Below are 22,018 nucleotides of genomic sequence, written 5' to 3' on the forward strand. Positions count from 1 at the left end.
TATTCCAGCCTCATCTCAGCCACACCACGGGGGTAGGAGGAATAGGGTCTCCGAAGTAGAAACTGAAAAGAAGTGAAGAGAGGTGTTCTCGTCGTGGTGCCACAGAAACAAATCCTGCCAGCAACCGTGAGATCACAGGTTTGATCCCTGGTCGCACTCAGGTAAGGATCCAGCGTTGCGGTGAGCTGTGGTGTAGGTCACAGATGCAGTTTGGATCTTGTGTTGCTGTGGCTGTGGTTCAGGCCGGCAGCTACAGCTCTGATTAGACCCCTAGCCTGGAAACTTCCAAATGCTGCAGGGGTCGCCCTAAAAAGACTGTATATATATATATATATATATAATATATATATATAATTTTTTTTAATTTTTAAATAAATGAAAAATAGAATCAGAGACAAAGGGGACCACTGCCACCCTTGAATCCCACCATGTGGCCACAGCCTCTAGAGGCCACCCAGAGAGAGACATTTCCAAGGACCAAAGTTGGGAAAACAAAAGCTGAGCTTCTCCCTCCGATGGGGGTCTGGGCATTGCTTTCCTAAGGAGGGTGACATTGTCCCTGTCCCCTCCAGATCCTCTCCCTTCCCAAACAAGCAATGTCTTGGAAGTCTCTCTCCAGGTGGATCAGAGAGTCCCTCAGAAAGCCGGGCCCCACGAAGTGCTTGCACGGTGCATCCAGATGCTTTTCTGCTCATTGTGGGGGCTGCTAGCCAGCCAGGCAGGGGTGCATCCAAGAGCCCAGGCCTGAGAGGGTAGAGGGGCAGGTCTCTCACACAAGACGCAGTTTTGTTTTGCATTCTCTAATAATTAGTAATATTGAGCATTTTTTATATGCCTGTTGGCCATCCATATGTCTTCTTTGGAGAAATGTCTATTTAGGTCTGATGCCCATTTTTTTGGGGGGGGGGTCTTTTTTAAGGCCACACCTGAGACATACGGAAGTTCCCAGGCTAGGGGTCTAATGGGAGCATTTGCTGCCAGCCTACACCACAGCCACAGCAATTCCAGATCCAAGCTGCATCTGCGACCTATACCATAGCTCATGGCGACACCAAATCCTTAACCCACTGAGCAAGGCCAGGGATCGAACCTGCAACCTCATGGTTCCTAGTCAGATTCGTTTCCCCTGTGCCACGATGGAAACTCCTGGAGCCCATTTTTCAATTGGGTTGTTTATTTTTTTGTTGTTGAGTTGCAATTTCACCCTTCTTATGGCTCAGTAGTATTCCGTTACGTGTACATACTACATCACACGCTTCTTATTTCACAGTTTCTGTGGGTCAGGGAGTCCAGGCACAGCTTGGCTCCTCTGTTCAGGGTCTCTCACAAGCTGTAATCAAGGTGTCAGCCAGGTCGTCTCACCTGAAGGCTCGGCTGGGGAAGGATGTGCTTCCAACCCCACATGGTCACTGGCAGGGTTCAGTTCCTTCAAAGGTTGTGAGACGGAGGGCTCAGCTCTTTGCTGGGTGTTGGCTGGAGGGCTCTCTCTGTCCCTTGCCACATGGGCCTCTCCTTATGGCTGCTGGCTTCATCAAGGCATGCCAGCTCAGAAGGTGGTAGGGAGAAAGTCAGCTCCCAAGAAGGAAGCTACCGCCTCATCACAGAACACACCCCCTCTCCATGTGTTCTAGGGGCTGGAAGCAAGTTACTCAGTGGGAAGGGATTACACAAGGGCGTGAATACTAAGAGGGGACCACTGGAGGGCTTCTCAGAGGCTGCCTGCCCCAGAGAGCAAGACAGGGCTGCCCTCCTCAAAAGCAAACTAGACTCTGCATTAGGTATAGTATATATAGGAGGTAAAAAAAGTAAGGAATAGGGATTGGAAATATGGGGAGACAATGTTAAATCATCAGTCAAGTCTCGGCTGAGAAGGCAGCATTTCAGTTAGAAGTGGAAGGTGGAGTTCCTGTTGTGGGTCAGCAGTAGCAAACCCGACTAGTATCCATGAGGACGCAGGTTCAATCCCTGGCCTTACTCGGTGGGTTAAGGATCTGGCGTTGCTGTGAGCTGCAGTGTAGGTCGCAGGCGTGGCTCATGGCTCAGATCCTATGTTGCTGTGGCTGTGGTGTAGGCCGGCAGCTACAGCTCCAATTCGACCCCTAGCCTGGGAACCTCCATATGCTGTGGGTGCAGCCCTAAAAAGAGTGGAAGGTGATGGCATGAGCCTGGTTAAAATCAGGGCACAGAGCCTTCTGAGTAGAGAGAAGAGTAAGTGCAAAGGCCCTGGGTTGGGAGGAGGATTGCAGTGTTGAGGACCAGGAGGGAGATGAGACTGGGTGAGAAGAGGGGGACAAATGATGACTCCAGGGAGACAAAGGGAGCCTGGATGGAGCAGGTCTTGTGGGTGAGATGGGAGCTGCTGCCGGGTTTTAAGTAGAGGCATAAGCAGGCACTGGATGAAGGCCCATCACAGGGAACCCCTGATTCTCCCGCTCCACTCCCCCTCCCACTCCTGCAGGAAAGGACAGCAGGGAAGGCTGGCCGAGGTCCAGACAGCCGGCTGGGCCCAGGCAGACAGGAGTGCTGCAGGACCAGGCACTTCCAGAGGTGGCCGGGGTTGCCTTGGCAACAGGGGCTTCCAAAAACCTCCCCAGGGACTCCCTGGGGCGGCAGCAGGCCGGGCTCATTTCTTGTAATCCAGCAACATGAGGACATAAAGAAATCAATTTATTGGCACAAAGAGTCCTTCGGGCTCACGCGCTTACTCTCCCTAGAATTCCGTCCAACGCTGTGCTCCGCAGACCTCAGCGTGATGTGGGTTCATGAGCATTCACTTAGTGGGAGCAGACCCCCTCTGAGGGGGACAGGGCTGTCTCCCCAACACTTCCTGAAATAGAGCCAAGGCTCTACGGCGACGGCTCTAAGTTCAAATCCAGTTGTGTCCCCTGCTAGCAGTGCGACCTCAGGCAGGTCACCTAGCCTGTGATATCCAGGGTGCTGCAGAGGATGAAGTAGCGGATGCAGATCCTGCACCCACCCCCTCCGCCCACGTAGGATCAAAGCCCCTCTGTGCTCAGACCCCAACCCCCATCTTTCCCTCCCTCCTGAACCCTCTCCCTCGTGTCCTTCACCCTTGTGCTCAGGTGTCACCTCCACGGTGGGGCTCTCCCTGCATGTCCCATTTACATGGCAACATCTGGAATATCCAAATGCCCTATCAAAAGGGAACAAGCCTCCGTTTCCTCTGTGACTAGGGACACTCAAATTAAACCACCGGGGACACGGCCCCTTGGCAATCAGGCGGCTCAAAAAAAACCAAATCTCCACATTTCTTTTTCTCCCATCTCATCCATGCTGCGGCCCCCTGCAGACCCCTGTAGGCTCTAAAGCAGCCCTCCGTTGGAGCTCCTGCTATGGTGCAGTGGTTAAGGATCTGGCGTTGTCTCTGCAAAGCCTCTAGTCACTGCCAAGGCGCGAGTTCGACTCCCCAGCCGGGCACAGTGGGTTAAAGGATCCGGTGTTGCCACAACAGCAGCGTAGGTCGAGGCTGAAGCCCCGATTCAGTCCCTTGCCTGGGAACTTCCATATGCCACGAGTGCAGCCATAAGCTTACCACCCTCAAGGTCGCTCAAGATTTCTGGGCCAGATGTGAATCCTGCTTAGATTCTTCCCTTTCCATGTTGTCACACCCAGAGTGAGGATATAAATTCTGCAAATAGGAGTTCCCGTCGTGGCGCAGTGGTTAACGAATCTGACTAGGAACCATGAGGTTGCGGGTTCGGTCCCTGCCCTTGCTCAGTGGGTTAAGGATCCGACGTTGCCGTGAGCTGTGGTGTAGGTTGCAGATGAGGCTCGGATCCCGCGTTGCTGTGGCTCTGGCGTAGGCCGGCGGCTACAGCTCCGATTGGACCCCTAGCCTGGGAACCTCCATATGCCGCGGGAGCGGCCCAAGAAATAGCAACAACAACAACAACAACAACAGACCAAAAGACAAAAAAGAAAATAAATAAATAAATAAATAAATAAATTCTGCAAATACTTCCCAAGGGCTCTCCTCCCAAGGCCAAAGTGAAAGTCATGTGAAGATCATAAGCAAACTCATTTGGGACCCGCCAGGATCTTTCTCTGCTCATGCCCTCACTACACACACCCCTGCAGGCACGCGCACACACCCACACACACACTGCTCCCCACCCCTCCAAGAAACCAACGTCTTTGGGTGGGAGAGACACCCAGTCGTCCTCCATCTGGGATCAACTTTAATCAGATACCTCAGGGTGTCTCCAAATTGCCGCTGGGCTGTCTGGTTAGATTTCTTCAGACGCCTGCCCCCCAGCGCTCGCAGGGAGAGAGATGGAGCATCTCTTGAGCCCCCAACCAGCCCCAGTGGGGCCTCTCCCCACTGTATGTCCCCCTAGACACCCTGCTTGGCTCCCTCCCTCCCCTCTCCCCCGCCCAGTCTCATGTGGGATGAAGCAGAGACCACACTTTGGTCCCAGAAGCTCACGTCATCTTTCATTCAGCAAAGTAATACCCATCAGATCCAGGATTGGTACTGGGCTCCAGACACAGGCCCCAGTGCCTCAGTTTCTCTGTGTGAAATTGGGACGAATAACAGCCCCTATGTGCCTACTTCATAGAGTCACAGTGGAAAAGATGAAAAGAGATTTAGCAAGATGCAAGTGCTGGATACACTGAAGTGCACCAGGACCAGGACTTGAAGAGGCAGACCCTCTCCTTAGAAGGTTTGCATCATTCAAACATTCTCCGAGGATGCCTGCTGGGGCTAAAGGCCCCCAAGGGCAGCAGAGTTGGCTCTTTGGCTGTGGGACCATCAGCACCAGCCTACCAGCTTCCAATGCAAGAACAGGTACAAATGCATGACACGGGGTTTGGCACTAGTCACCATTTTATTACTACTGCTATGATTTTAACTGTTTTTTTTTTTTTTTTTAGGGTCATGCTGTGGCATATAGAGGTTCCCAGGTTAGGGGTCCAATCCGAGCTGTAGCCACCGGCCTACACCACAGCCACAGCAAAGTAGGATCGAGCCAGGTCTGCGACCTACACCACAGCTTACAGCAACGCTGGATCCTTAACCCACTGAATGATGCCAGGGATCGAACCTGTGTCCTCATGGGTGCTAGTCAGATGCACTCCCCCTGAGCTACGATGGGAACTCCCACTTTTAACTGATATTTATTGGGAGTTCCTGTTGTGGCTCAGCAGTAACAAACCTGACTAGTATTCAAGAGGATTCAGGTTTGAGCCCTGGCCTCACAAAGTGAGTCAAGGATCCAGTGTTGCCGTGAGCTCTGCAGGTCACAGGCACTGCTCAGATCCCACGTTGCTGTGGCTGTGGCGTAGACTGGCAGCTAGAGCTTCTATTCGACCCCTAGCCTGGGAATGTCCATGTGCCATGGGTAAGCCCTAAAAAGATTTTTTAAAAATTTATTAAGTAGGAGTTCCTGTCGTGGCTCAGTGGTTAACGAATCCAACTAGGAACCATGAGGTTGCAGGTTCAGTTCCTGGCCTTGCACAGTGACTCAGAGGTTGCCCTGAGCTGTGGTCTAGGTCGCAGACATGGCTCGGATCCTGCGTTGCTGTGGCTCTAGCGTAGGCCGGCGGCTACAGCTCGGATTAGACCCCTAGCCTGGGAACCTCCATATGCTGCGGGAGTGGCCCAAGAAATGGCAAAATGACAAAAAAAAAAAAAAAAATATTAAGCACAGTTAGGCAGCACTGCTCGAAGTACTTTATCCATATTAACACACCTAATCCTCAAACAACTCTATGAGACGAGTTTTATCTGGATTTATCTTCTTGGTGTTACTATCATCATCGTCCCCACTTACAAAGACAGAAATGAAAACAAAGAGAGAATCATTTCTCTCTGCTCTCTCCGAGAGTGATGTGACAGAGCCAGGGTCTGACTCCCAAGGCTTCCTAACCTCATGCTCTGCTATTATTATTTTTACACCCGCTGCCTACCTCTTTAGGTTGGACCCAGGCCAAATAGTCAAGTGCAAGAATCACGTGGCTCTTCGGTTGAAAAATGGAAAAATCCGTAATTAAACAAAACTCATATTTAATCCGAAATTCACCTGGCCAATCCCTTTCATCATCCCTAAAGTAAGCATGGCTCTGCGTATTAAGAGGCTACCTCACCAGCCAGCTTATCCTCCAGCCTTGAAACCGAAGGCTGATCCTTGAGTTAAATACCCAAAAAAAAATATCTGGTCGGGGAATGTGGGTTGGCTGGGTGATGTTTTGGCCAGGCTTGCCTGGTTTAGTTCCCAGGACATTAAATGGGTGTGGGATGTGTTCCCACCACACGGCGTGTGGATATGCTGCATTAAGGACAAGCCGACCTGACATGGATCCATCTCTTACCATAAGTCAGGTACCACTCTCCTTGTTTCCCCTGTAAGGATGGAGTGAATCTTCCCATCAACCCCAGGAGGTAGATACCGTCATTATCAGTCTCATCTTAGAGATGGGGAAACTGAGGCACGGGGGTTTCAAGCCCTTGCCTGACATCATCCAACTGGATTTGACCCCAGGCCCTCTGGCTCCAGGGGACATGTGACAAGCTGCCAGTCCAAGGATCCCGAGGCAGAGAGTGACGATGAGCCCCCTCCCCCACCTCTGTGCCCCCAGCCAGCTTCCTCCCTCTTCCATCTGCCTCCAAAGAGCCTGTTGGTCTCTGGGAAGACACGGTCTTGATGAATCCTCTCTGAAAGCTAATTCGGCCATTTACTCTCAATTTGTAGCGGATGCTGTCGTCTCTCAGATTTCAAAGAAGATGAATGCATGGGTCAAATTGAATTAAAAAATTTAATTGAATAAGACAGAACCAGACAGCTTGATGGAAGACTTTGATCCGATAAAGGGAGAGGAGAAATGCATGTTCCTAAGGCTGGGGTGTGATGAGAAGCTGTCTGGACCTCGTCTAGCCTCTTCTCATCTGCAGGAAAACCAGTTATGCCAATTAAGGGTGAGATTGCCCTGGGGCGGGGGTGGGGGGTGCAATGTGGGGAAGACTGTTCCCGAGGCATTTACCAGATTACATGTCCCAAAACAGGCTGGCAGCCTGCCCACCTTCCCGTCCCTCCCTGTCTCCAGACCAACCCAATTCTGAGCCCCTGAAAGTCAGGGACCTCAGACCTCCCAATAGATCCCAGTGTCCTGGCCACTAAGAGACGCTGCAAAAGACATGTTAAGAGACAGACAGACAGATTAAAGCAGCAGCCTGGAGGAGGGTAGATCCGGCCATCAGGCTTATTCAGTGTGCACAAAGCTTTGCTGCTTTTTAAACTAGGAGCTTTCCCATATTATAATCCCTATCTGCAGCTTCTCTCTAAACTTTGCTACTCAAAGCGAGGCCCAGGGCCAGGAGCATCAGCACCCAGCATTATTAAAAATGCAGGAGTTCCCGTCGTGGCGCAGTGGTTAACGAATCCGACTAGGAACCATGAGGTTGTGGGTTCGGTCCCTGCCCTTGCTCAGTGGGTTAAGGATCCGGCGTTGCCGTGAGCTGTGGTGTAGGTTGCAGACACAGCTCGGATCCTGCATTGCTGTGGCTCTGGCGTGGGCCGGTAGCTGCAGCTCTGATTAGACCCCTAGCCTGGGAACCTCCATATGCCACGGGAACGGCCCAAGAAATAGCAAAAAGACAAAAAAAAAAAAAAAATGCAGAGTCTCAGGGAGTTGCTGTTGTGGCTCAGCAGAAACGCATCTGGCCAACATCCATGAGGACGCAGGTTCAATCCCTGGCCTTGCTCCGTGGGTTAAGGATCCAGGCATTGCCGTGGCTGCCATGGAAGCCGGCAGCTGCAGCTCTGATTCGACCTCTAGCCTGGGAACTTCCATATGTTGCAGGTGTGGCCCTCAAAAGCAAAAGAAAAAAAAAGAAAAATGTAAAAGGCAGGAAAACAGATTCCCTTGCAGACCTCCAGATGTTCAGCCCCACCAACACCCTGACTTTACCTCAGTGAGACCCATTTCAGAGTTCGGACCTGCAGAACTGTAAACTAATAAATCACTATGTCTGTGGTGATTTCTGACAGGTGTCAGGAATTGAACAAAGCATGGTTTGGAGGCTGACGTGAACACAACAGGCAATTCCTGGGCCTGCAGGATGGATGAACTTCAAATGTTCCAGCCAGAAAAAAACTTCTACATCTTGATCTGGCTGGTGGTGTAGACCTATGTTAATATATGTAAATTATCTTTTTTACATATGGTGATGAACCAATTAAAAATCAAAAGGGGAGTTCCCATCGTGGCTCAGTGGGTTAAGAGCCTGACTGTGAGGATGCCGGTTTGATCCCTGGCCTCGCTTGGTGAGTTCAGGATCCAGCACTGCTGCAAGCTGTTATTGTAATTCTTTTTTTTTGTTTGTTTTTTTAGGGCCACACCCACGGCATATGGAGGGTCCCAGGCTAGGGGTCAGATCGGAGCTAGATCTGCTGGCCTACACCACAGCCACAGCAATGCCAGATCCGAGCCAAATCTGTGACCTACACCACAGCTCATAGCAATGCCGGATCCTTAACCCACTGAGTGAGGTCAGGGATCAAACCCACCACCTCTTCGTTCCTGGTCAGATTCGTTTTCATTGCGCCACGACGGGAACTCCATTGTTATCATAATTCTTTAACAGCAAGTTCCAGTTAGGCAGATAAATCATATAGCCCCCCACCATGAACAAATTATTGAAAAGGAGGCATTTGGGGAGAAGGTACCCAGGGGACGAAATCACGGACCCTGCTACACCCCATTGCAATGCTTCCAGGTTACAGCAAAGGAAAAAGGAGCAAGCAATCCCAGTTGCTCTTTGGGTCTGACCACGCTCACACCCTCTGCCCCGCTGACCACATTGGCCTCATCAGCACAAGGATGAGCTCAGAACAGTCAGGGATGTGGATCTATAAACCCTCACTCCCGTCCCAAACCAAACGGCCCTCTCCATCCTCCCTGGTCAAAATCCGTGTGCTTAAAAGCATCACATGGGACTCATTCAAGGTAATTAACAACCTGTTCGTTGTCATAAACCAGCCCCACTCCCCGGATCTTTCCCCAACCTTGGGACGGAGCTGAAAGGCAGACAAATTTGGTTTCCATTTATCTTTGGGTTGAACTTTTTTTTTTTCTGGCTGAACGACATCCTGTAGTCTATTTTATGTTCAGCGACTCTGGCGTCCCTGTAAGAGTCACCTTGCAGGAGTGGTCTGGCGAATTCATCCCAGGGAGGGCTGCTTTCTTAGGGACGTGAGGGTGATTTGATGGGGGTCTGTGACTCAACCAGCTCCCCTAAGGCTAGAGATACATAATCGTGACCCGTTGGGCTCAGCTGACAGCCGGTGTCCACAGCCAAAGACGTGAGACTTCGGGTGATTCCAGAACCCCCACCCTCACCCCAGCCTTCCCGTTTTCCAGCTGAAGACAGGGAGATCATAGAGCAGGGACCATCCAGCCCACGGTGCTCTGTCCTGACCTGCAGACGCTGTAAGAGACGAGTATTCTTGTTATATAAGACCTGTGTCCTGGGCAATATGTCATGCAGTGGTTGATAACTAATAGAGAAAGAACCTAAACGATGCCATCTCATGCAGCATCTGGATATAAAATCTTCTAGAAGGACCGGGATTGGTACTATCTGTGGTGTGTAAGCACCCCTGGACCCATCACTGAATCCAGGAGAGAGCTATTCGGTGACTGGCCCAGCCAGTGGCCAAAAGGGGACACTCACCTTGCAGAGGAAGGAGGTGGAGAGAGGTCCTCCCGAGACAATAATGCTGGCAGACCAAGACGATGTCAAAAGCAGTGACCTCACTGCTTATCCATCTCCCCCTCCTGTTAGCTGCCGTGATGTCTTCTGCTGATGTCGATAGCCCGATGCTATGAAAGATACTTCTGCTGATAGTGACTCTGCTCGGACCGTGGCTGCCAAGGCCATGGCCAAGGTCAGTCTCCCACTGAAGCTGGAACTCTCAACCCACTGAGACCTCGAGTGGCATCTTTACCTTTTGTGGCCATTTGACTTTACTCCTGGCCTTAGGAATCAAGTGCTATTCTAAGTAGGGTGCACAGCAGATGGCTCCAGGGATACAGCATGAAACCAGTCAGCATTTGCTCCAGTTTCTCTGTTAGAACGCAGCACACACTCCTCAGAGTTCCTTTTATTTATTTGTTTGTTTGTTTTTGCTTTTTAGGGCCACCCCGGTGGCATATGGAGGTTCCCAGGCTAGGGGTGGAATCGGAGCTGTAGCTGCTGGCTGTGCACCACAGCCACAGCAACGAACGATCCAAGCCACGTCTGTGAACTACCCCACAGCTCACGGCAACCTGGATCCTTAACTCACTGAGCAAGGCCAGGGATCGAACCCACGTCCTCATGGATACTAGTCGGGTTCACTTCCGCTGCACCACGTAAGGGGACTCCAGAGTTCCTTTTATTTAGAAAAGGGGTTCTCGGGAGTTCCTGCTGTGGCTCAGTAGTAACAAACCCGTCTAGTATCCATGAGGATGCAGGTTCAATCCCTGGCCTCGATCAATGGGTTAAAGGATCCAGCGTTGCCATGAGCTGTGGTGTAGGCCAGCAGCTGTAGCTCTGATTCGACCCCTAGCCTGGGAATTTCCATATGCCATGGGTTTGGCCCTAAAAAGCAAAAAAAAAAAAAAAAAACCAAAAAAAAAAAAAAGAAAGAAAGAAAAGAAATATAGAAAAGTGGTTCTCAACCTTGGCTGCACATGAGAATTACCTGGGGAGCTTTTAAAAATAATGCAGACGTCTAGGCCACCCTCCAAGCCAGTTATATTAGATTCCCGAGGGGGAGACTGATTTGGGTCTTTTAAAGCTCCTGCAAAGGATTCCTGGGTTCTACTCAGGGTCATAACCACTGGTTTGGAGTGAGATCAGGCCACGAATCAATTGCACTCCCCGAAGGTGAGTGAGGCCACCCTTAGAGGCACCTCAGCCCCCCCAACCATTACTCCCCCCCATTACTCCCCCAAACCATCACCTGCCCCCCACCACCACCAACAGCAAGTTCTGTCATTTCCAGCTTCTCTCTGTCCATTTCAGTCCCACTGCAAGTCACCACCACCACATGCCCCGACCACTCTGGAAACCCCCTCCCCTCCCCCTGCTCCCCACTTTCCATCTGTGCCCCCCTGGATGCTTCTCTACACAAGAGCCAGCGCTCCTTTTAAAACACAAATCAGGCACCGCAGCCTTGGCTGCAAACCCATCAATGACGTCCAAAGGAACTTGAAACCCCAACTCCTCATGAAGACGTCAGGAGTCCAGTTCCTGCTCCCCCTCTGACATTGGGCTCATGCCCTATCCTATTAGGCCAGCCCCATGCAGTAGAACTTTCTGTGACAATGAAAACGTCCTCCATCAGCACCAGCCTCGTGGGGCCCCTGAGCACTTCAAACGTGGGTAGCACAAATCAGAGGCCCGCTTTTAAGAGTATAGTTGATTTACAGCGTTGTGTCAATTTCTGCTCTATAGCAGAGTGACCCAGTCATACATATATACACATACGTATTGTTTTTCTCATACTATCTTCCTTTAAGTGTATGTAATGTTCACTCATTTCAACTTAAATAGCAGAGTTCCCGTGGCGGCAGCACAGTGGAAATGAAGCTGACTCGGATCTATGAGGACGTAGGTTCGATCTCTGACCGAAATCAATAGTGAGTTAAGGATCTGGCGTTGTTGTGAGCTATGGTGTAGGTCACAGATGGGGCTCGGATCCCGAGCTACTGGGGCTGTGACTGTGGTGTAGGCTGGTGGCTACAGCTCTGATTCGCCCGCTAGCCTGGGAACTTCCATATGTCACAGGTGCGGCCCTAAAAAGTAAAAGTGGCTAGTAGCAATCATATTGGATGGCACAGAACCTTGATTTCAAGCATGCCAAGTTCTTTACCTCTCCAGGTTCAAAACAACAGTGCCCTCTGCTTGGGACAGGACATGAGTGAGAAGTGCTTCCCCAAAAGGAAATCGGGGGGAGATATTCCCACAGCAGGAGATGATGGAGAGGAAAGAGCAGGTGTTGTCGTCCCACTGAGGAGGACGTCAGGGGTGACTCTGAGAGCCAAGGGCAGGGAATGATGAGGGGACGGGCCCCCAACGCAGCATTCAATTCAGAGCAGTGATCAGATATGAATGTGCTGCAGTGTGAAACGGAGGAGCAAGTTGTAGGGAAAAAGACCCAGGGTCCACTGATACAAAGTCGGAAATCTGCACACCTAAACCATAAATGCTTATAGTTGCACACATATTAGGGAAAACCAAAGAAAAGCAACAGAATGATAAACACAAAATTCATAATCAAGGTGCCTTCTAAGGGAAGAGAAGGAGCTAGGGTCAGAAAGGGTCATTTCCGTCCGCCCTGGGCACAGGTAACATGAGGTGTGTTGCTGTAGAGAACTTAAAACAGGAGTTTCTATTGTTGCTCAGCACGTTAAGAACCTGTCCGTGAGGATGCAGGTTCAATCCCTGGCCTCACTCAGTGGGTTAAGGATCTGGCAGGGACGTGGCTTGGATCTGGCATTGCTATGGCTCTGGTGTAGGCTGGCAGCTGCAGCTCCAATTTGACCCCTCACTGGGAAAATTCCATATGCCTCAGGAGTGGCTGTAAAAAGATTTTTAAAAGAGAGAGAGAGAATTTGAGAACAATAGAACGAGTTAAAAATCAATCTTTCAAAACAATAGAACAAGTTAAAAATCAATCAGTCCCTTTTTTAATTTCACCAAGCTCCAGCAGTTACAAACAATGTCAGCCATAAAATACTCTTCCCCCCAAAAAGCTTTTGTTGGTTTAAGCTTTAAAAATTGTGGCAATTACAGGAGAGATGTAGATACAAATATAGAACTACACGTACATATATATGTAGATATGTAAACGTCAAATTTTCATGTGTTATTGCTTATACTCTGTGCCAGTTACAATTTTTTGTCTCTCAGATCCAAATTCATTCTTCTCTCACCTGTGTTGAGAGTTTGGAGCTGGACCCTGTAAACAGTTCTCCTTTTCAAGCTGACATAATGTTGACTGTCAGTAGAGGGCGCTGGAGAGATACTGCAAAAGGAAGGAGCTTCTGATACTTTTCTTCTCCAACGACTGCACAGCCAGCAGGTGGCTTCAGGAGGTGGTTTCTAGGGGGTCTCACCAGCGCCCCAAGGAGAGGCTTCCTAATGGGTGTGTGAACATCCCAGCTGATTGTGCTCACTAGCCCTGTTCTCAGTACTTCTGTGAACTAGGCAGTGAACCTCAGCCCTTCCGCTCTCACAGGGTCTAATCTCAGTCCTGAAGAGGCAGCATCTTTCAATTTGTTCCTTCCCTGATGAAGTAGGTGTAACTCTAAGGCCTCCTCCTTGCGTACCTGCCCTGGATGATCCTCAGGATTTATAATATGATGAATTCTAATCCTGCGGTCAGATAATGTTTTATGGCTAGTTGACTTTAGGAAAGGGACATTTAGGAGTTCTCACAGTGGTGCAGTAGGTTAAGAATCTGACTGCAGCAGCTCAGGTCACTGCGGAGGTACAGGTTTGATCCCTGGGCCAGCCAAGTGAGTTAAAGGATCCAGCGTGGCCGCAGCTGCAGTATCCTAAAAGACAAAAAAAAAAAAAAAAAGGATAGAGAAAAGATTTGAAACACAGGAGGATTTGACATGCCATTGCTGGCTTAAGGATAGATGGGGGCACGTGGCAAGGAATATGCTAGGAGCTAAGGGAGGCCCCCAGCTGACAGCTAACAGGAAATAAAGATCTCAGTCCAGCAACCATAAGGAATTGAACTCTGCCAACAACAAAATGAGCTTGGAAGCAGGCTTTTTCCCAGAGCCTCCATATAAAAACTCAGCCCTGGACATTCCTGGTGCCTCGGCTAGTTAAGGATCCAGTGTCATCACTGCTGTCGCTCAAGTCACTGCTGTGGCACGGGTTCAATCTCTGGCCCAGGAACTTCTGCATGCCATGGACGCAACAAAAAAGAAAACCCAGTCCTGCTGATGCCTTGGTGTCAGTCTTGGCATACCCTGAGCAAAGAACTGATAACCTATACAACTGTGAACTAACAAATAGCTTGGATTATTTTAATTTTTTTTTTTTTTGGTCTTTTCTAGAGCCACACCTGCAGCATGTGGAGATTCCCAGGCTAGGGGTCCAATCGTAGCTATAGCTGCCAGCCTATGCCAGAGCCACAGCAACCTAGGATCTGAGCTGCATTCTACCTTCTGTCTCTACAAATCTAACCACTGGGCCCCTCCTATCAGTGGAATCATGTTCTTCTGTGACCAACTTATTTCACTTGACATACTTTTTTTTTTTTTTTTTGGTCTTTTTGCCTTTTCTAGGGCAGCTCCCATGGCATATGAGGTTCCCAGGCTAGGGGTCTAATTGGAGCTGTAGCTGCTGGCCTGCACCACAACAACAACGCAGGATCCGAGCCGCATCTGCAACCTACGCCACAGCTCATGGCAACACAGGATCCTTAACCCACTGAGCAAGGCCAGGGATCAAACCTGCAACCTCATGGTTCCTAGTCGGATTCGTTAACCACTGAGCCATGACGGGAACTCCTCACTCAACATACCTTCAAGGTTCTATCATGTGCCAGAATTCCCTCCCTTTTTAAGGCTGAAGAGTAGCCCATTGCAGAGATATACCACATGCTGTTTAACCATTTATCTGTCAATGGATACGGGGACTGCTTTCAGCTTTTGGCTACTGAGAATAATGCTGCTATGCATATCAAATAGCATATTGTGCTGCTATGCTGTACAAATATCTCTTCCTCAAGTCCCTATTTTAAATTATTGGGGGTACATACCCCAAAGGAGAATGGCTGGATCCTACGGTAATTCTGTGTTTACCTTTTTGGAAGAAGCACCCTACTGTTTTCCATAGCAGCTAATTAGGTATTGTTTTAAACTCCCAAACGCATGTGCATTTGTTATTCAGCAATAGAAAACTAATACACGTGAGTGTTCTCTCTCAGCCCCGGAGAGAGTAACTGCTTCCTGCATCTGCTGTCCCCACATTTCTTAGAGCTTCTTTATTTCTCTTTGTAGCTAATCCCCTCTTCCAGTTAATTTTTTTAACAAAATGTTCCCTATTCAAATTACTGGTGTTTTATATATCTCCTGAGTGATCCCTGAGAGAGAGCATCTTTAATAAGCATTGTGTTCTATTCGGAAGTTAGTGGGTTTTTTATTATTATTGGAGTATAATTGACTTACAATGTTGCATTAGTTTCTGGTATACAGCAAAATGATTCCTTTATATACATATATAATACATACATTCTTTTTCATTTTCTTTTCCATTATGGTTTATTACAAGATGTCGAATGTAGTTCTCTGTATGCTACAGTAGGATTTTGTTGTTTATCCATTTTATATAAAATAGTGAGTATCCATTAATCCCAAACTCCTAATTTATTCCTTCCCAAGCTCCTTTCCCCTTTAGTAACAGTAAATTTGTTCTTTATGTCTGTGAGTCTGTTTTGACTTTGTAAATAAATTCATTTTATCATATTTTAGATTCCACATGTAAGCGATACCATATGGTATTTGTCTTTCTCTTTCTGACTTATTCCACTTAGTATGATAATCTCTAGGTCCATCACATTACTGCAAATGGCATGATTTCATTCTTTTTTATGGTTGTATAATATTCCATTGTATATAGGTACCACATCTTCTTTATCCATTCATCCCTGTCGATGGGCATTTAGGTTGCTTACATGTCTTGGCTCCTGTGAATAGTGCTGCAGTGAACATAGGGGTGCATGTATCTTTTACACAGAAGTTCATTTGGAGAACTAATTATACACCCAGCTCGTAATATACAAAAAAAAAAAAAAAATTCAGCAACATCTCCTCATTTTCAGCTGTAAATTCATAAGTTTGAATTGGTTCCAATTTGTTTTGGATGCAATTCATATCTCTAACTTCTGTACTATTATATATTCCTTGTTTGAATAGAATATTGGAAACAAATAATAATACCACAGAGACCTTGAGTTTGTCACTTCTGTCATTCTATCTGACCATTTGGAGTTTTTATCTGAGATTAAAATTTAAAACAGTGGAGTTCCTGATGTGGCACAGTGGGTTAAGAATTTGACTGCAGCAGCTCCAGTTGCTGTGGAGGTGCAGGTTCGATCCCTGGCCTGATGCAGTGGGTTAAAAAGGATCCGGCCTTGTGGCATAGGTCACAGCTGCCACTCGGGTTCAATCTCTAGCCCAGGAACTTCCATATGCTGCAGGTGCAGCCATTAAAAATTAAAAATTAAAAAATAATAAAATTTTCAACAGTGAAAAGATAGGAACTACAAAGTGTAAATTTTTGGTAGTTCCAAATTTTGATTCATATATTAAATATTTTACAGAATTTGAATAATATGTTTAAAATAGAAATGTATACGTCCTTTGAAATGACATTTTAAATCTAAGTATGAATCAAGAAAATAATAATTATTACCGAATAGTAAATGACCCTTACTAAAAGCAGTTTGTTGTATAAAAGAGGGAGGTTCTAAAAAATAATCTACCCTTGGAGTTTCCATCATGGCACAGCGGAAACAAATCTGACTGGGAACCATGAGGTTGCAGGTTCGATCCCTGGCCTCACTCAGTGGGTTAAGGATCCGGTGTTCCTGTGAACTGTGGTGTAGGTCGCAGACACAGCTTGGATCTGGTGTTACTGTGGCTGTGGTGTAGGCCACTGGCTGTAGCTCAGATTCGACCCCTAACCTGGGAAACTCCATATGCTGTGGGTGCGGCCCTAAAAGCCAAAAAACACAAAAAAATCTACCCTGGGTGTGAAATACTGAGTGTGCCACTGGGGCATATACTCAGTAATGGTAATGGTACCATTAAATTTGTACTCATTGTATTGTTATAAATATTATTTGTCATTATTCAATATATTAAAGCAGTTTTAATCCAACAGCTCAAAGAAATACAGAGTAAGTCTAATTCTACCTTCTAAATTTGCTTCTCTAATCTTGTCCTCCCTAACTTAATTTCCCTCAACCATTTGAGTAGATGTTGCTGAATCTGTGGTATATTTTAGAAGCTGGCTGTGTAATTAGTTCTCCAAATGAACTTCTGTGTAAAAGATACATGCACCCCTATGTTCACTGCAGCACTATTCACAGGAGCCAAGACATGTAAGCAACTTAAATGTCATCAACAGATGAATGGGTAAAGAAGATGTGGTACATATATACAATGGAATATTATGCAGCCATAAAAAATGAAAAACAGGGAGTTCCTATCTTGGTGCAGCAGAAATGAATCTGACTAGGAACCATGAGTTTTTGGGTTCAATCCCTGGCCTCGTTCAGTGGGTTAAGCATCCCAGAATGCCATGGGCTGTGGTATGGGTCGCAGGCACGGCTCTGATCTGGTGTTGCTGTGGCTCTGGCATAGGCTGGCAGCAACAGCTCGGATTAGACCCCTAGCCTGGGAACCTCCATATGCCGCGGATGCAGCCCTAAAAAGAAAAAAAAAAAAGTCAAAACAAACAAAAAAAGAATGAAAAACAGTAACTTGAAAAGATATATGCCCCCCATGTTCATTGCAGCATTAATAATAATAGCCAAGATAGGAAAAAACCCTAAGTGACCATTGATGAATGAATGGATAAAGGAAATGTGAGATTATATATATATATATGTATATGCTGTTCAGCCATTTAAAAAAAAAAAAAAGAAGGAAATCTTGCCATTTGCAACAACATGAATGGAATACGGGGACATCACACTAAATGAAATAAGTCAGAGAAAGACAAGTACCACATATACCATATGATCTCATATTTACATGTGAAATCTAAAAAAAAAATAAAGCTCATGGATACAGAGCAGATCAATAGTTGCCAGAGGTAGGGACCAGGGGGTGGGCAAAACAGGCGATGGGGGTTAAAAGTGACAAACTTCCTGTTATAAAACAAGAAAGTCTCGGAAGTGTAATACACAAGACGGCAACTATAGCTGTTAATACCATATTGCATATTCAAAAGTTGCTAAGAGAGTAGATCTTAAATGTTCTCACAATAGGAAAGAGAATTTAGTGTCACTATGTTTGGTGCTGGAGATTTACTAGACTCATTACGATCATTTCACAATATATACAAATATCGAATCATTATGTTCTACACCTAAAACTAATATAATGCTACATGTCAATTATAAGTCAATTTCAAGTTTGAAAACAAAGTATAAGGGTAACAAACAGAACCAGAACAAGGTCATCAATTTTCTAGATTCTACAGGAGTGTGCTGTGATGGCAAAGTAGAAAAAGGTACCCTGGAGCAAAGGCACAACAGGATGGAGATGCTGGGGATCGAACCCAGGACCTCATGCATGCTAAGCATGCGCTCTACCACTGAGCTACATCCCCACCTTGTGGCCTGTGCCTTTCTTAAAGTACCTTCATGAAATGAAACAGAAATTTTTCATCTGCCCTCCCCCCTTAAATAAGTCAGGTTACAGTGGCCATCAAGAGTGACAGGAAATTTCTTTTTCTTCCTGTGCCTTTTGCACTATTGTATTGTCTACTTAAAACAAATGAAAATGTAAAGTAAAATAGGAGAAAATTAAAAGTTAAACCAAACCGCTTTCCTGCAACAACGCCCTCATCTTACAGGTAGAAAACCGAGGCCAAATAAGAGAAGTGCCTCCTCTGTCCACAGAGCTTCCAGCTGGCCCCATTGGGGAGCCACCTCCCTCTGAACCCCAGAGGCCCTCATTCTTCCCTGGGTTAAAGCACTGAACACACCTTGCTGCCATCATTTCCATGCCTTATCCATCTCTGTGCCCTCAGTACCCAGCTCAAGGCATCTACCATTTTTGTTCATCCCGAAACCAGTATTTGTTGAAGACGGACAATGATTCCAAAGTTCTGGCAAGTGCACAAGTTCAATGAATAAACTCTTGGTCGAAGTTCCCCCCTGACCTTGTAGAGAGGGCTGCCATGCACTACTACACAATTTCAGAAAGTGCCACTTGCATAGTCTATTATTTACCTGGTCCCCCTGGATTTGTGCAGTGCACAACCTATCTAACTATACCTAGTAGAACAGTCCATGTGTCCAATGGTCCAGCGGAAAAGATAAGTGGAACAAAGCAGCATGTATTTCTTTTTCTTGGAATTAGGACAATGAAGGAAAAGTAACAGGTGTATGAGAGAGAACAAAAGGAGTGATTTTGTTTCACATAAGCCATGCTGAGAAAGTCATATTTAAACTGGAAATTATGTTAGGAATTTATTTAGTTTTTTCTTTTTTTTCCTTTTTTTTAGGTCCGCACCCGCAGCAAATGGAGGTTCCCAGGCTAAGAGTGGAATCGGAGCTGTAGCCACCGGCTTACACCACAGCCATAGCAACGCCAGATCAAAGCCAAATCTGCCACCTACACCACAGCTCATGGCAATGCCGGATCCTTAACCCACTGAACAAGGCCAGGGATTGAATCAGCAACTTCATGGTTCCTAGTCGAATTTGTTCCTGCTGAGCCTTGACAGGAACTCCTTATTTAGTTTATTTAGTTAGGAATTTATTTATGTAGTTGCTAGTGACAAAGACCCAACTTAGTAGCTTTAATAAAACAGTTTCCTTTTTCTCTCAATCCATGAGAAGCCAGAATCAGCACAGCACTGATTTGACAGCCCCACCAGTTATCAGGAGCCCAGCCTCCTTCTGTTTCTCTGTTCCCTATTCCTTGCCGTGTGGCTTTCATTCTCAAAGTCGCCTCATGATCCAAAATGGTTGCTAGAGCTCCAGCCACCACAGCTACATCACAGGCAACAGGTCAGGGCAAGGATATTAGAGAAATAAGGAGATGTGCCCCTACTTATTTAAGGAGCTATGTTCTTGGTCACATGAATGTACCATACTGCGAGAGGGGCTGGGAAATGTAGTCTCTAAGGCATTGCCCAGAGTCGTTACTAAAAAGGGGGAATTGTTATTGAGAGGCAACAAGCAGCCTCTGCTATAGACTGGAGTTAATTCAGTGAAAGAATTGGCGAGAGCAGCTTCTAGGCAGAGGGAAAAACAAGTACAAAGTCCCAAAGAAGAGGAGGCTGGTGCATTCTCAGGACGGAAAGAAGGTGACCAGAGCACATTGAATGGGAGGCAATGAGGAACCAGGAGAAAGAGAAGGACCCAGCCCCCTTTTGCCCATTGGCACAGCCAGGTACCTACCTTCCATTATGGGCAGCGTCTCGGAGGCAAGGAGACCCCTGTCCAGAGTCTAACCTCACCTCTCACTGAGCGCCCTCGGCTGTCTTTTAACTTGACTGAGCCTCTCTTTCCTTACCTGTACAACAAGAATGATATGCGACCAACCTATAGATTTAGTATGCACATTAAATGATATAATACACATAAGGATGTTAGCCCAGCCCCTCACACATATTTAGCACGCATTTTTATTAATTGACATATTCAGCAGGCATTATTATTTATTGGTTTAAATAAAATTTATTTTATTTATTGACATATTTAGCACGCATTATTTATTGACATCCTTGACCAAAAAGATCGCAGAATTCTGACAATCAACAGTCAAGGTTAGAACCCCAGCCTCTAACCAAGGGCTTTGCACCCAGTGCTCCCCAAACGGTGGCTCTTCCTATCGTGACTATTGCCAAGGACGGTAGACAATTCGTCCGAGTTTCTTCCAGTCTCTTTATTGCCTGCTTCCCTGCCATGCCAGCCAACCACAGATCTAGCCAATCTTCAGGTTACCCACCTCAATGGCAAACTAGAAACGAGGGTGCCAGGGTGGGAAGCGCCACCCCAGGGTGCTAACAGACCCCCACCAGCACCACCAGGTGCCTGGTGAGAGCCCCAAGCAGGCTCTCTCTCTTGGGCTCAGCCTCTCAGAGTGAATCAGCTCAGCCCCACTGCAGAAACACTCACCGCCCTGAACTTTAATAAAACCCATGCTTAGACTCCAGGAACCATCACCCTTTATAGCCTCATCGATTTTTTCAGCCTATTTTTATTATTCCTCTTCCCGGTGAGGGTTGTATATATTTGGGGGCTGCATTCCTTTCATAAATAAGTAAATATGTTGGTAAATACTGATAAGAGCTACCATTTATTCAGCACTTGGCATGGGGCCAGGGATGATCCTGGGCGAGGCTTGGCCTCCCTTATTTTTATTCCATCATCACAACAGCCCAGTGAGGCTGCCACTCTAGTGGTCCCCATTCGACAGAGGAGGAGACTGAGGCTCAGAGACGTGAGGCCACTTGCCCCCAGAAGGAGCAGCATAGTTGCTATGGAAACAGTCTGGCCGTTCCTTAAAAAGTTAAATAGATAGTTGACATCTGACCCAGCAATTCCGCCTCTAGGTGTCCACCCCAAAACAACGAAGACATGGAGTTCCCGTTGCGGCGCAGCGGAAACAAATCAGACCAGGAACCATGAGGTTGTGGGTTCTATCCCTGGCCTCGCTCAGTGGGTTTAGGAACTGGCATTGCTGTGAGCTGTGGTGGAGGTCACAGATGCAGCTCGGGTCCTGCACTGCCGTGACTGTGGTGCAGGCCGGTAGCTGTAGCTCTGATTCAGCCCTTAGCCTGGGAACTTCCAGATGCTGTGGGTGTGGCCCCAAAAAGCAAAAACAAAAACAAAAAAATCTTGAACGTACTAAGCCCCACTGAATTACGTACTTGAACATGATAAATTTTATGGTAAGTGATTTAGATCACAGGGTTGATTTGTTTTTCTGGGGTTTTGTTTGTTTGGGTTTTTTTGTGGGTTTTTTGTTTGTTTTTTTTTTTTTGGTTTGGTTTTTTGTTTGTTTTTGTTTGTTTTGGGCAAGAGGCAGTGTGGGGATTGAAGCGCAAGGTTATCTGATCCAAAATCTCAAGGACCAGCTTCTGAGCAGCTCATGTGGATACAGACCCAAACTCCACTTCACTTCCTACATGCACTCCTGCCCTCAGGCCCCACTAACCAAGCTTTTGGGGTTGATGCCAGGCCAGACAGGCAGGCAGGGAAATGCCAAGTGCCCAAATGAGGAGCTGATGATGGGGCCTGCC

The 22,018-nt window shown here is 47.2% G+C and overlaps 1 non-coding gene across 1 annotated transcript; it reads right to left on the minus strand.

Annotated features, from left to right (window-relative positions):
* On the minus strand, positions 18,299–18,370 carry TRNAA-AGC. The gene has a single exon. It is a non-coding gene; the product is annotated as a tRNA-Ala (tRNA).

Source organism: Sus scrofa, chromosome 3 (genome assembly GCF_000003025.6).
Source record: "Sus scrofa isolate TJ Tabasco breed Duroc chromosome 3, Sscrofa11.1, whole genome shotgun sequence".
Taxonomy (NCBI): domain Eukaryota; kingdom Metazoa; phylum Chordata; class Mammalia; order Artiodactyla; family Suidae; genus Sus; species Sus scrofa.